The sequence below is a fragment of the Pelobates fuscus genome, chromosome 12 (assembly GCF_036172605.1).
Source record: "Pelobates fuscus isolate aPelFus1 chromosome 12, aPelFus1.pri, whole genome shotgun sequence".
Classification (NCBI taxonomy): domain Eukaryota; kingdom Metazoa; phylum Chordata; class Amphibia; order Anura; family Pelobatidae; genus Pelobates; species Pelobates fuscus.
The window spans coordinates 106,179,045-106,193,378 of record NC_086328.1 but is presented as its reverse complement, the minus strand read 5'-3'; positions in this window follow the sequence as shown (position 1 = coordinate 106,193,378).

Genomic DNA, 14,334 nt, shown 5'->3' with positions numbered 1-14,334 from the left:
ACGCCCCTCTCCGGTATCACGTGACCGGAGGAAAGCGAAACCGGAAGGGCACACACATATCGTCCTGGTAACGACGCGCGGCCATCTTGGGAAGGTCGCACACACTCCTATGGACATCAACAGACGGCGGCCATCTTGGAGGAGGCATAAGCATTAGAACTCCCGCCGGAAACACTCCTTATATGGATTTTAAGGATGGACTTCACAGCTGCCGATATTTTATAGTAATTTGATTAGTAATTGTATGTGTTAGGCATGATATATAAGAAAATTGTCAGTCCATTTGTGTTATGCACCTGAGGAAGACCTATTGGACTAGGTCGAAACGCGTTGTGCTTATTTATATATTTTTATGAATTAAAGTATTTACTTATTATCTATTTGGTGATCCTGGTTCCTGATTTATACACAAAGGAGGCGGTTGGCGTTTTTCCCAAGGGACCCTGACTGCATTACCAGCACCAGATCCAGCATACTGCTTTTAAAGTTTAGAGCCAACTCAGAAAGGCTCTAAATATTGTGAGTTTTCCAAGTTTTTTACACTTTTTACTGTGGCTAAGATGTATTGCCCTATGATGGTTTTTTATATTCGCAGAACCTAAGGGTCTACACTTAAGACCAAGGATATCATTCACTGTGTGCGCAACCACCGCCCTCTTTTCTGTTTCATAATTGCAGTGCTCTGTAGGAAAATTATACTCAAGACGTTTTTTTTCTGTGTTGAGGTAGACTAAATAAAGTGCTAGTACTGGATCGGAGGTCATAGGAGGTGGGATAATGTTACTGTGCCAACCTCCTGTACCTCAAAAGCTTGTAATCTACCCTTTACTCTTCTTTTTTGTCGCTGTAATTATCCCATATTTTTAGCTACATATAAACAACTAATATTAATGTTAATTTTTTTTAAATCTGTTGGATTTTTAAAATTTACTATTTACAGAGTGTCTAGTGTGGTCTTACAATATAAATATGTCTTCCCCACAGAAGACGTTATCATTGATCGGATTGTGCAATGCCTTGATACTTGTTATCTAATCTTCTCTGTAATAAGCTATGGTATCTTTTTACGTCTCTTTGATCAGTTTATTTTCTATCCTCTATCCCCTTATTACATTTTACACTGCGCTTGAACTATCAACGAACAGCAACATTGATACTAACTGACAGAAGCAGAGAGTCAGCAGTTAGCCAGTGATAAATGGAAAGCACCCTCGTAGACCTAAATTCCCATCCCTGTCAAAACACCCCATTATTTATGTATCAAAAAGCATCAAAACTGGGTCAGGACGAGATCCACACATTTATAAATATCTTCACTAAAGAAAAACAATTATATATGTCCATGCTACATTAATAAAATTGAGGAATATACAAAATTCACTGTATTTTACATCCAAATGGTGTGTATATTAAATATATCTATATACACATACTTTTTTTTAAGATATGCCATCTGAAGCCTGTGTTTATGTCCGGTGAATTGCATTCTAAAATCGGTGCCAATAAAATAATTTAATTTCATGGTTAAACCTGATGACATTAAAAATAAATAAAAATTTAGACTAAAAAATCCTGATTTGATGTTTTTTTTTTAATTGTATTATTATTTTCTTTAAAATCACATACAGTGTCCTTGCACTCAAAATGGAAACATCATTGAGGTAAAAACATTTCAAGAAATATATATTGAAAAAAACAAAAACAAAAAACTTTATTAACATCAAATACAAAACAAACAAGACCTCAAAATTGTGGCAGACCGTAAAAATAAAATGAGTAAAATTACTGAGCGGGGGAACAGACATATGCTTGTTAGGTTGTGCTAGTTGTATGTCTAAGTCAACACTTCCTCAGCATCTCCTACGGGTGTGTACCCAGTGAGTAGTAGACACCTCTATTTATACCTTTATATCATTATTCAAAAGTATTGTTTAGGTAGTGATAGATACTTTGTATTTTATTTATTTTTATGCCCCCATTCATATTGTTGTGTGAAAAGGAGGATAGTTTGTGTATAGTAAAAAAAGGAGCGCACAATATCTACTTTAATGGATTGTTTTCACAAAGAGAAAAATTTGAAAATCACTTTTTTTTGTATGATAGGCAGTAATAGTCAAAATATAGAATTCTTCTCGTAAGTTCATATTATAGATCAATGACGGGGGATGGTTTATAACCCAGGTACCCAATCTGTTAAACAAATAAAAGACTGATAGGCACTCTCCCTTCATTCCCAATAATTGCCCCCTCTCCGAATTCTGCTTCTCCCGCTATGTGCTTATTGAGCTCCAATATCCGTCCAAACTTTTACACATTAAATTGTGATGTCATAGAGCATCATCACCAGGAACAGCTGTGGAACGACGCCATATTCTCAATGTGCCACATGTTTTGATGATGGACGCTCAATCCGTGCTTTATCAATTCGAGCAGAACCTGTCCCATTTGTGCGTCACTTGGCACCTGACCAGTTTTCGTATTCGAAGAGAGCAGACGAATCTGACCCAATATGGCCACTCAGCCATATTTGAGAAAAAAAAAAGTTAGATATGGTCTCAAATTTTTTTGAAAAATAAATCAATGTACATCATTTAAAAATAACATGAAGTTCCATTAAATGTGATCAATTTTCAAAAATGAGAAGTGCAAGTATGATGACAGTTGTCTTTTAAGCCCAGCTATTCTAATAACTGGTCATACTTTTTTCTATCCCTTTGTGTTCATCTGAAATTAGGGTCTGTTCTCTCTATAAAGATTAGCTAGACAATCGGGATCAATATTTACTCACATCACATGTCGCCCATTTGTTCACTTTCATTAACTGTAAGCTCTTGGGACCAGATTCTCTCTCATCTTTTTGTATCTATACACCTACAGTCATCACCAAATATCTATTCACCTTTTTTTTTATTTTGCTGCAACATATGCTGCATTTTAAAATATAACGATTAGAATGAAAAGTAGTTTTTTTTCCTCTAAACATATAACTAATTTCCCATATTGATTTTGAGCTAATTCATTTCAATAAATTAATTTGTATGTAATGTTTTAAACCATGTAACCGCCATCACCGGGACATGGATTTGACATGCACTAATTTCATGGATCTGTGATTTGACAACACACAGAATGACTTATTCTGCAAATGTACTTGCATCTAACTACATCAAATGATTTAATTTACACTGATATTTATTCATAAAAGCCAGAAAAAGAATGGCGAAAGAGACGCGCTCTCGACCCGCTGTAAAAAATGTGGGTCCCTCGTGGCTTCTAAAAAGTTCCTTTGTGTTCTATCCTTCGGATGTAGAGAGCCAGCTATGAAACTGTGCCATATCTGGACTTCGATAAAATAAATAAATAAACAAAAAGCTATAAATTTCAGAGATATACCTCCAGAGAAGTGGCCCTTCCTCGTGTAGCACGATCCAAAACCATTTTTATGTTTTATCGTTATGCAGGGAGAGAGAAAATCGTTAGAAGAAAAGAAAAAGAAAAAAAAAAGCACAGGAAAAATAAAATAGGTTTCAGCATTTTTTTTTATTTCGAAAAAAATAAATAAATAAAAAAAAGAATGGTAGATTTTCTTTTTCCCTCATCCCTACAGAAACATCCCTGAAATAAAAATTATAACCCAGCTGCGCTGGATTAGAGTTCACTAGAAGTACTAACATTAATTGTAGAAGCATTAACAGCAGTTTAATCTTTTAAGCGTGCAGAGAAATAACATCCCCAAATTGAATGTCCATCGTGGGGTTATATGATCGGATACTTTAATAATGCTGCTTTAGTAATACAAACAGCAGCAGAGAACAAAATAAAACACACACAAAAAAAAAACAGTAAAAAAAATATATAAATTAATAATATACCGGTATCTACCTTTTGTTTTTAAAAGAGATATGTAGTGATTGTTATAGTCATAGGCGTCATAGGCATGTGCAAGGTGTGCCCAGGTACACCCTAATGCAGATTGCAGATGCAAATCGCTCTCCTGTTCACTGTTTTGTTCACAATTACATTTTTGCATGAGTATGGGTTTGTTATGTTAGGTTTTGTATGTTTTTGAAGACAGAAACAAGACACACTCCCTCTCTCTACAAATCTAGATCTATAAATACACACATCAAAGTACACATTTTCAATAAAATATATATATATATTTTTTTTAAAGTAGAGCTTAGATGGTATTTTCTCTTTATGCACATCCAAACACAATATGTTGCGCCTACCAGTGGTTATAGTTTTTAAAATGTCGTACAAATGAAGAGTCAAAGTTAAAGGAGCACAAAAACACCCAGACCACTTCATCTCAATAAAGTGGCCTGGGTACTGTGCCCCTGTCGCTTTAACCGTGCATTATAAAACTGCCTGTCTTCCTAACAGCCATTAGAGGTGCTGTAAGAAGTCAGCCAAACTAGAGAGCATTTGATTGACATGGCACTGTGATTTGTCGCACATGCGCACTAGCCTCCCAATGCTTTCATATGGCGGTTCGCCTGCCTATCTTGTAAGGCCAGCCCACTGAAGGCAGGCTCTGCACGGTTTCATTGCTTTCTGCTGTGTCCTAGTGCCCTGAGCATAGCAGGAGCACGTCTCATGATGTACTCGCTATATGCTTGCTGGGGACAATTCTGCACAAGTAATGATTTACGAATTAAACAGGGAATTCTTTGCAAATTTCAGGTCTATGACAATACATTCACTAAATAGAACACGCTGGCTGAGATCCAGTTCATAATACCTGGAAATGAGTCCCTTTAACAAACTATTTCTTGGAAGTGAAATTTTACCATGTGCTATTGATTTTTGGCACTTAAGGAATAATATATTATCTAAAAGAAAAGAAATGAAATGAAGCATTGATTATGGTAAATATAATGACTTGGTTTATATTTACGTTATTTTTCCTGTTGTGTCTGGTTACAAACTAACAGAGTTATAGGGTTAGAAATACACTGAAATCAGGTTGATACATAACTAATAAAGCAGTTTAAATCCTACATCCTAAAGAAACATGTATCGTGAACGCTATAATTTTATTTACCATTCAGCACTCATCACTGGTCTCTCTCCTGCCACTCCACCTCACTGGCTAAGATCTTTACGAATGATTATCTCGGCCAATCCAATGCTTCCCCATAGCCGGCATGTGCAGCAAAACACTGTGCCAATCAAATACTCTCTAGGACAGGGGTAGGCAACCTTTTAGCAGCACTGTGCCGATATAGGAATGTGATGTCCCGTAGCGTGCCAGTCCTATTTTTTTAAATTGAGGTGAGTATGCTGCCGTATTCTGCTTTTGTTATTTTTACTGCAGTTGCTTTGCATTGTTGTATTTGTGCGTGTATAAGCTATTATATTGTATATTTACATTAGTACCGTATATACTTGAGTATAACTGACCCGAATATAAGCCAAGGCCCCTAATTTTACCCCAAAAAACTGGGAAAACTTATTGACTCGAGTATAAGACTAGGGTGGGAAATGCAGCAGCTACTGGTAAATTTCTAAATAAAATTAGATCCTAAAAAATTATATTAATTGAATATTTATTTACAGTGTGTGTATAAATGCAGTGTGTGTATGAGTGCAGTGTGTGTATGAGTACAGTGTGTGTGTATGAGTGCAGTGTGTGTGTATGAGTGCAGTGTGTGTGTATGAGTGCAGTGTGTGTGTATGAGTGCAGTGTGTGTGTATGAGTGCAATGTGTATGAGTGCAGTGTCTGTGTATGAGTGCAGTGTGTATGAATGCAGTGTCTGTGTATGAGTGCAGTGTGTGTGTGTTTGTGTTGCAGAGCCTTGGTGAGGGGTGGGCATTTTTATTATTATTATTTTAATTATTATTAATTTTTTTGTTATATTATTATTTTTTTGTTATTATTATTATTATTTATATTTTTATTATTTTTTTCGCCCCCCCTTCCTGCTTGATACATGGCAGGGAGGGGGGCTCTCAGTCCCTGGTGGTCCAGTGGCATTGGCAGTTCAGTGGAGGGGGGCTGGCAGAGAGTGCTTACCTCTCCTGCAGCTCCTGTCAGCTCCCTTCTCCGCGCCGGTCCGGTCAGCTCCCTCTGCAAGTCCCAGTGTAAGTCTCGCGGCTGCACTATGACCCCGCGGCTCTCGCAAGACTTACACTGGGAGCTGACAGAGGTGCTGAACGGACCAGCGCGGAGGAGGAGGGAGCTGACAGGAGCTGCAGGAGAGGTAAGAGCTTCGTGCCAGCCCCCACAGCCCCATTGTCTGTATTATGGCAATGTAAATTGCCATAATACAGACATTGACTCGAGTATAAGTCGAGTTGGAGTTTTTCAGCACAAAAAATGTGATGAAAAACTCTGCTTATATTCAAGTATATACGGTAGTTTATGGTATTGTGTATGATACATATGAATGTGGGCTGTGTGGGATGTGGGATGGATATGTCACATTGTGTGTTTGGTAGTGTGTGTGGGCTGTTTGGGGTATTGCATGTGAGAGGCTGCATGTGGGATTGTGTGCATGTATGTGGATTGTTAGCGGGTTACGTTTGTGCAGATTGTGTGTATGTTTGTGTGTGGGCTGTCCGTATTATTTGTATAAGGGGAGGGTTATTCTTCATTTCTGTGTTATGAATGTAAATTAGTGATAGTAAAATGTCTATTTACTGTGTATACCTGTATTCAATATCTATTCGAAATGGCTGCTAGAGCACCCCCTCCCACCGACTAACTACCTCGTGTAACAAGATGGCGCCTACATCCGGAGGAAAATCCCGGGATGATGATGACATCACGCCTCATAGGATGTGCATTAGATAAGACACTTAACACCTAACCAATTAAAGATGCATTCTCTCTGTTATCTACATTTTTGCATATCATGTTTTATTGCCTTTATAAGGGGCTTGCCAAGTTTTTTATTAACCTGATACCTGTGTCTCAGTGTAATTTACTTCAGAGCGTGCACGCATTTATTTTAACAATTTGGAAAGGAGCAGATACTCCGATAAACACTTGGTTTGATCCACAATATCTGTGTATATCTAGCAGTATGGTTGGCTTCCCTGGGTTCCAGTGGGGACCAGGCTGGCCTGGTACAGGTCAAAGACAGGAGCTGCAACAGCAGCTGCAGGCTGCTCTACTACGTTGTGGATTCCCATTCACAAGTGCTTGGAGGAAGTGATCTGAGATCATTTCCTCTATGTGCTGCATTGCTTTCCTCTATGTGCTGCAGTCCTTCACCATCTTTTCATATTAGCAGATATTTTAAGTTTTACTGAGACTCCTGATAGGCCAGAGCCTGTTTGGCTCTAGCAGCCTTGAGTGCCGTGCAAAGACACCTCGAGTGCCGTGCATGGCACTAGTGCCGTAGGTTGCCTACCCCTGCTCTAGGAGATTCATTTAACCAGGACGGAGTTTCACTCGGTTGTAGGAGTGGAAATTAAGGCAGTCACTAGAAGTGCGTTAACGATGCAATCATAACACATCACAGTTTTACATTGCATGTTTAAAGCTACAGGTAGACTGCACCAAGTCTACTTCATTGACAAAGTGGTTAGGGTGCATTGAGTGGTCCTTTAAGTGTGTTTACAGAAGGCATAATTAATTTAAGGACAACTGCCAACAATGGGGGTTATTTTGCAGTAAGTGACATTATGAAAAAAAAAAGTTTTTTGAATTTTATAGCATGACAGGAGGCTTCATATTTGCTCAAGTCTCTCTTTACTAGAACTCCACAGCAGTACATTAACATAGAGATAAAAACACCAGAGACAAAAAAAATCAGGAATCTATAAAAGGCTTCTCCCAACTAACTATTTCCTCTTTCTTTGCTGCTCCGCAGTCAGTACAGGTCAGAGTACCACTGCCTCCTGTTATATATGGGTGGTTGTGGATATATTACTGTATTTACATGTTTATTACTGTATTGATTTATATGTTTAGAGGGTATTTTTGCATCTACCTAGTGCTCTAGTGATTGATTGATTGATTTAGCTATACTGTATTTTCTACACCTACCTGCTTAGTGCTGTAGTGATTGCTTGATTGGTTGATTTATTTACTCTGTTTTTCTGCATCTACATTCTTATGGCTGCAGGGATTTATTTGTTTAGAATGTGTTTACCTTCCTACTGCCATTATGATTTATTTATTTAGATTGTATTTTTCTGTGCCTACTCTTTTGCTGTAGGGATGTATTTTCTCTTATGACTTTTCTGCATTTTCCTGTTTTGGGCCCCCCTGTCTGGGGATCACTTTTGTCTCGGCTTTGGGGGTTTTCCTTTTTCCCTGCCTCCCTCTACCTTTTCCGGGTGGCTTTGCCCCCTTCACTTTTCATCCATTTGCAGCCGCCGGAAAGTGGTCCTCCGGCCGCTTTCCGTTGCCGACTGCCGGAACCCCGGAGTAAGACTCCGTCTGTCCCACGTTTTGGATCTCGCCCGCTGGCTCCGTCCACCGAGCGAGATCCTCTGCATCCACCCCCCACCCGACCCACGCTTCTGCCCGCGGTATAACTGCTCCCGCAGGCGTGGGTGAGGGGGTTACCTTCCCATGCAGTGCCGTGGCTCCGAGCATCCACTTCCCCGCAACCGCATGGTCGGGTGGGGGCGGGGCCGGCCAGTTTCCAGACTTACCACATTAGTTCCGTCGATGGCAGGCACATGTGCTGTAGCTTTGACTGGGACTCAGCTATGACTCGGGCACATTGACCCCTCAGGCTGTCCTGGCTTTGTGCCCCATGTGGCTGGCAGGTTAGGCTACTGGGGACCATAGTGGATGGTATAGATCACAGGCTTGCTATATAGAGCTGTGCACAACCCCTCAAAGGCACAGCTGGCAGTGTTACCACTTATACTCATCCCCCTTTTTGTTTGTTCAGATGATTGCTTGCAGCGCTCTGTTTTATCATATGGACCAATGGAACACCTCTTGTGAGGTAACTCAGTTGGTGAGTTCCCTGACTACAGGTGTACTCAATATGCAAGTTCACTATTTACAGAGTGTCAGGCACTATTTAACTGAAGTGCGTTATCTACAGTTACACAATGTAATGCTAGGTACAGTCACACAGGAGAAAGCTATGTACAGTTACACAGTAATATGCTATGTACAGTTGCACAGAAGAATGCTATGTACAGTTGCACAGGAGAATGCTATGTACAGTTACACAGTAGAAGGCTATGTACAGTTACACAGTAGAAGGCTATGTACAGTTACACAGTAATATACCATGTGTAGTTACACAGAAGTGCTATGTACAGTTACGCGGAAGAGTGCTATGTACAGTTACACAGAAGAGTGCTATGTACAGTTACACAGAAGAGTGCTATGTACAGTTACACAGAAGAGTGCTATGTACAGTTACACAGAAGAGCGTTCGGTGCGGTTACACAGAAGAACGTATTGTATGTTTACACAGAAGGATGTTATGTACGGCTGCATAGAAGAGTGTTATGTACAGTTACACAGAAGGTTACGTACAGTTACACAGAAGAAGGTTACGTACAGTTACACAGAAGAAGGTTACGTACAGTTACACAGAAGAAGGTTACGTACAGTTACACAGAAGAGTGTTAATTACAGTTACACAGAAGTGTGTTAGGTGATATTAATGTGAAGAAGTGTTATGTACATCTTATCTGAAGAGCGAAAGATACATTTACATTTATCTACAGTTACACAATGTAATGCTAGGTACAGTCACACAGGAGAAAGCTATGTACAGTTACACAGTAATATGCTATGTACAGTTGCACAGAAGAATGCTATGTACAGTTGCACAGGAGAATGCTATGTACAGTTACACAGTAGAAGGCTATGTACAGTTACACAGTAGAAGGCTATGTACAGTTACACAGTAATATACCATGTGTAGTTACACAGAAGTGCTATGTACAGTTACGCGGAAGAGTGCTATGTACAGTTACACAGAAGAGTGCTATGTACAGTTACACAGAAGAGTGCTATGTACAGTTACACAGAAGAGTGCTATGTACAGTTACACAGTAGAAGGCTATGTACAGTTACACAGTAGAAGGCTATGTACAGTTACACAGTAATATACCATGTGTAGTTACACAGAAGAGTGCTATGTACAGTTACACAGAAGAGTGCTATGTACAGTTACACAGAAGAGTGCTATGTACAGTTACACAGAAGAGCGTTCGGTGCGGTTACACAGAAGAACGTATTGTATGTTTACACAGAAGGATGTTATGTACGGCTGTATAGAAGAGTGTTATGTACAGTTACACAGAAGGTTACGTACAGTTACACAGAAGAAGGTTACGTACAGTTACACAGAAGAAGGTTACGTACAGTTACACAGAAGAAGGTTACGTACAGTTACACAGAAGAAGGTTACGTACAGTTACACAGAAGAAGGTTACGTACAGTTACACAGAAGTGTGTTAGGTGATATTAATGTGAAGAAGTGTTATGTACATCTTATCTGAAGAGCGAAAGGTACATTTTATGTGCGCAGTTCCTCACCTGTACATCTCTGAAGGTCCTGACCTGTCTATGCCCCAGGACTTGGCCGGCTTTGTCTTACTGATTGGCCTGCTTTGCCTGTGCCCCATTGATTGGCCTGCTTTGTCTGTGCCCCATTGATTGGCCTGCTTTGTCTGTGCCCCATTGATCTGGCCTGCTTTGTCTATGCCCCATTGATCTGGCCTGTGCTGTCTGTGCCAGAATGTCTGCATGCCAAGCCTACTGCCACATACTCACGCTTGTGCATTGCATGCGCTGCCCAACTTGCCTGGGTCACTATATGGGGTGCAGCCCCTACCTCCCTGCCGGTGACACTTGTCCTCTATACTCCTTGAGGTCGCTTTGCCTGGGACCGTTGCACAGGAGAACCCTTATCCGGGTTAACAGTGCAGACAATGACTACTATGGCAGTGACCACCTCTGTGGAATTAGGCTTCAGCCAGAGTCCTCCCTTAAGCTTATCAGGAGCGTAACGCTAGAGGGCCCACCTTTAAAAGGCAGGCGACTTGAATGAGTCAGACTCTCCTAGAGGAGAGCAGGCAAGGGCACATAAGCGCTACTGGAAGGGTGAAGGCCTTGAACCAGTGGCTTGAATGAGTCAGACTCTCCTTGAGGAGAGCAGGCAAGTGCGCATGAGCGCTACTGGAAGGGTGAATGCCCTGAACCAGGCTCCCGGAATGATAAGACTCCGAGGAGCGGTTAGCCCCTCTGCAAGCGGCCAGACGGCCCTGCCTATATGGCGCGGGGGAGGCGATGACCACCGGACGCGGCAGTGACCACCTTCTTAGAAAGGAAGATGACTTGAAGGAGTCAGACTCTCCGAGTGGAGAGCAGGGGCGCATAAGCACTACGGGTAGGGTGAAGGCCCGGAACCAGACGCCCGGAAAGATTAGACTACGGAGAAGTGTCTAGCCCTGATACGATTGGCCTTGATGGCCAGATGACACTGCTTATGTGGCGCAGGGGTAAGGTCCCCGTAACTCCCCCCCACACCATGGCCACCCTAGCTGAATGGCGGGCAGACCGGTTCCCCTCGGAAGGAGAGGACGATGGGGGTGTGGATTATGATGATGGCACCTAGTGACACCATAACATGTAGAACAAAGTCCACTACAGGGGCCCCAACGACCGTGGAAGAAGGATAGCCTTAAACGAACCCCTGTTCGACCCTCGATCCATTGCTCACCTGGTTTCTTTGGAATGGTCTCTGCCCGATCACCTAGCACCATCGCTGTGTTTCTGGGCCCGTAGACCACTGGATTGAGAAGCCCGCAGGATAATTTGAGCGGTATTCCCAGCCGGGCTCCCAAACTAAGTAGCCGCAAACCCAGACTTAGACCCCAATGGAGAACTGCGGTTTTGCTGGTTAAGCACCTGTCTAGTATTCAGGAGATCCTGAGTGTGGCCCACTGCAGTGCCTATACTATTAAGTCCGCACTGGCAAGCCGATTGTTTTCCGCTACACGAGTGAGTTGCGCTAGCGGAACATACGAGGAAGTACATGGAAATACTTGATGGAGGCTTATCTCAGCTCCAACCCGTACCTTTTATAGGGGATTGGACCCTTGACCCGGAATTTCACACTTGCCTCCACTTTCGGATGATATCCCACACGGGGCTCCAAGTCTGGGGTGGCAGACGACGCTATCCTAAATGCAATTTGGTCCGCTGGAGGTGCTTGGGATAAAAGGGATCTGAGCCCCTCGGAGCCCCAGCACGAGTCTACGATTGAACGTATATTCATTGGTTACTTTGAATTAAACGCGGCCCTCAAGAAACTTCTAGGGACCGCAGGGCCTAGTTCTGGTAAGTTGGCCTCTATTTTCTCCCTGGTGAGATAGGTATCTCGTGCATCAGTCATTTGGGCGACAATACAACCTGGTTGGAAGGAAATGAGGACATTCAGGAATTCCAGAACTATTTGAAGAGATCTTTCTTGTTTTCCACTCGTTGGGATCCAGACGTGACTCTTCATCGACATCTTGCTGTACGGTCTACCTGGACAGGCTTGCCGGACCCCCTGCGAGGTACCTCCCAGACCGAAAGGTCAGACGCTCCTTGCGTATTCCCTTGTTCGAGTCCCTGGATTTCGTTTTCAACCAGGGAAATATCGACCTCCTCTACATCTCAAGGAGTAGAGTCCCGGAGGGCGGATTGGATGCAAGGGAGTGCCTCCTACGCTCTCGTACGTCTGGAATAGTTTCTCTGGGAGGACCCGGCATCAAGAGTCCACGGAGGAGGACCCATCAGGCCCCAACCAGTTCGGCTGGATGACGGACCCGTTTGCTCAGCGATGGACACTAACCTCCAGGAGTGTTCGACACGGAGACGCGGACGAGTCTCCTCCGTTTGTTTGGTCTCAGGACCTTTTTGCAGGTGCCTCGGTCTGCTGGTACTTTGGAATTATGATCTCCGCTTTGGCAGAGTCGAACCAAGTTCCTGGATTCCCTGGTCCCTTGCTCATTTGATCTCGGGGATTGTGAGACTTTGTGAGACTTTGGTCTTCATGGCGACCCTGACGTAGTTGGGTCTGATACGGATCTCCTAATTTTGCTACCGCTTTTACAGGGTTCGGGTATTGTTCGGTCACTTTATTATCGAGGACTGCCATATTAATTAGATTAAGTAGCACGTACACATGTTGTCGGCGGGCCTCACTCTGCTTAGAATCCCCTTTACGATTCCTGAGTACGGGTATTCATCTCCCCAGGGGGTACATGCCTTTTTGTCATGCGCCTATGGTGGGTTCTGTCGGGTTTTGCCCATTCACTGATTCTGGAGTTATTTCCGTTATTATACCTTGTTTTTCTTTCAGATGGGTTCAGCAGTTTGGACCTTAGTTGTCCATCAGCCTTAGTCGGATACGAGGGTCATATTCTTACTTTGGTAGCGCTCCCACCTTTAGGCAGTGTTCAACGTCACCGTTTGTTTTATGTTTTTTCCCTTTTTCTCACCCTTCATGTACCACTTGGTTGTGGTTTTTTCGGTTCACTTCAGTTCACTTCAGTCCGTAACACGGCGACTTCAGGTACCGACATGGCGGGCGTTTTTCTCCAAGACATTGTACTCTTTCCTGCCTGTTACGAGGAGCTATCTTCGCAGAGTTTAGGTTGGTACGGCGGATCGTGTTTCTTTGGTCTTTGCTGTCCGAGCGTTAAAACAGCAAATATGAAGCCTCCTCTCATGCTATAAAATTGTATTCACTAAAACAGGAATTTGTGAATAATTGCAAGGAGATATTGTTTTTTAAAAAGAATATCCCATCTGGAGACTTTCAGCAGTCTTGGTTATATAGTTGAAGTTTTCATCATTTGTCCCGGGATGATGGGAGCAATACGCTGTATGGAGCTGCAGAACACTTCAGTAACAGCAGAGTATATTTCCAATAATTACATTTACCACCTGACTTACACAAATAATTCTACACCACATTTGTATCTGATATAATTGAATGTTATTTTGAGAAATCCTGTCACCGAGCTATTGATATCTATTCAGTTATTTTTAATATATATTTTTATATATTTGTAAAAAAAAAAACAGTTTTTTAGCATTTGTGAAAGGATGTGTCATTTTGGTATAAACAGCACGTTCCAATAGTTTACCAATAGCCGTGACTTTGTACTTAAACAAAATGCCTACTTGAATTTGCTTTGACTGGAGGGATATGTTGGCATAGCCTGGCACCCAATGTAAATTCAAAATGTCCCAAGATTCCATATATTGAGCAAGTGACTGCGTATACTGCACAGCATGTATCTTGTATACAAACTTTGAAATGTCATATTCCAACTTAAGATATTAAACTTTAGTACAATACTTTAATAAAAAAATAAAAAAAAAGTGATATGGATATAGAAAT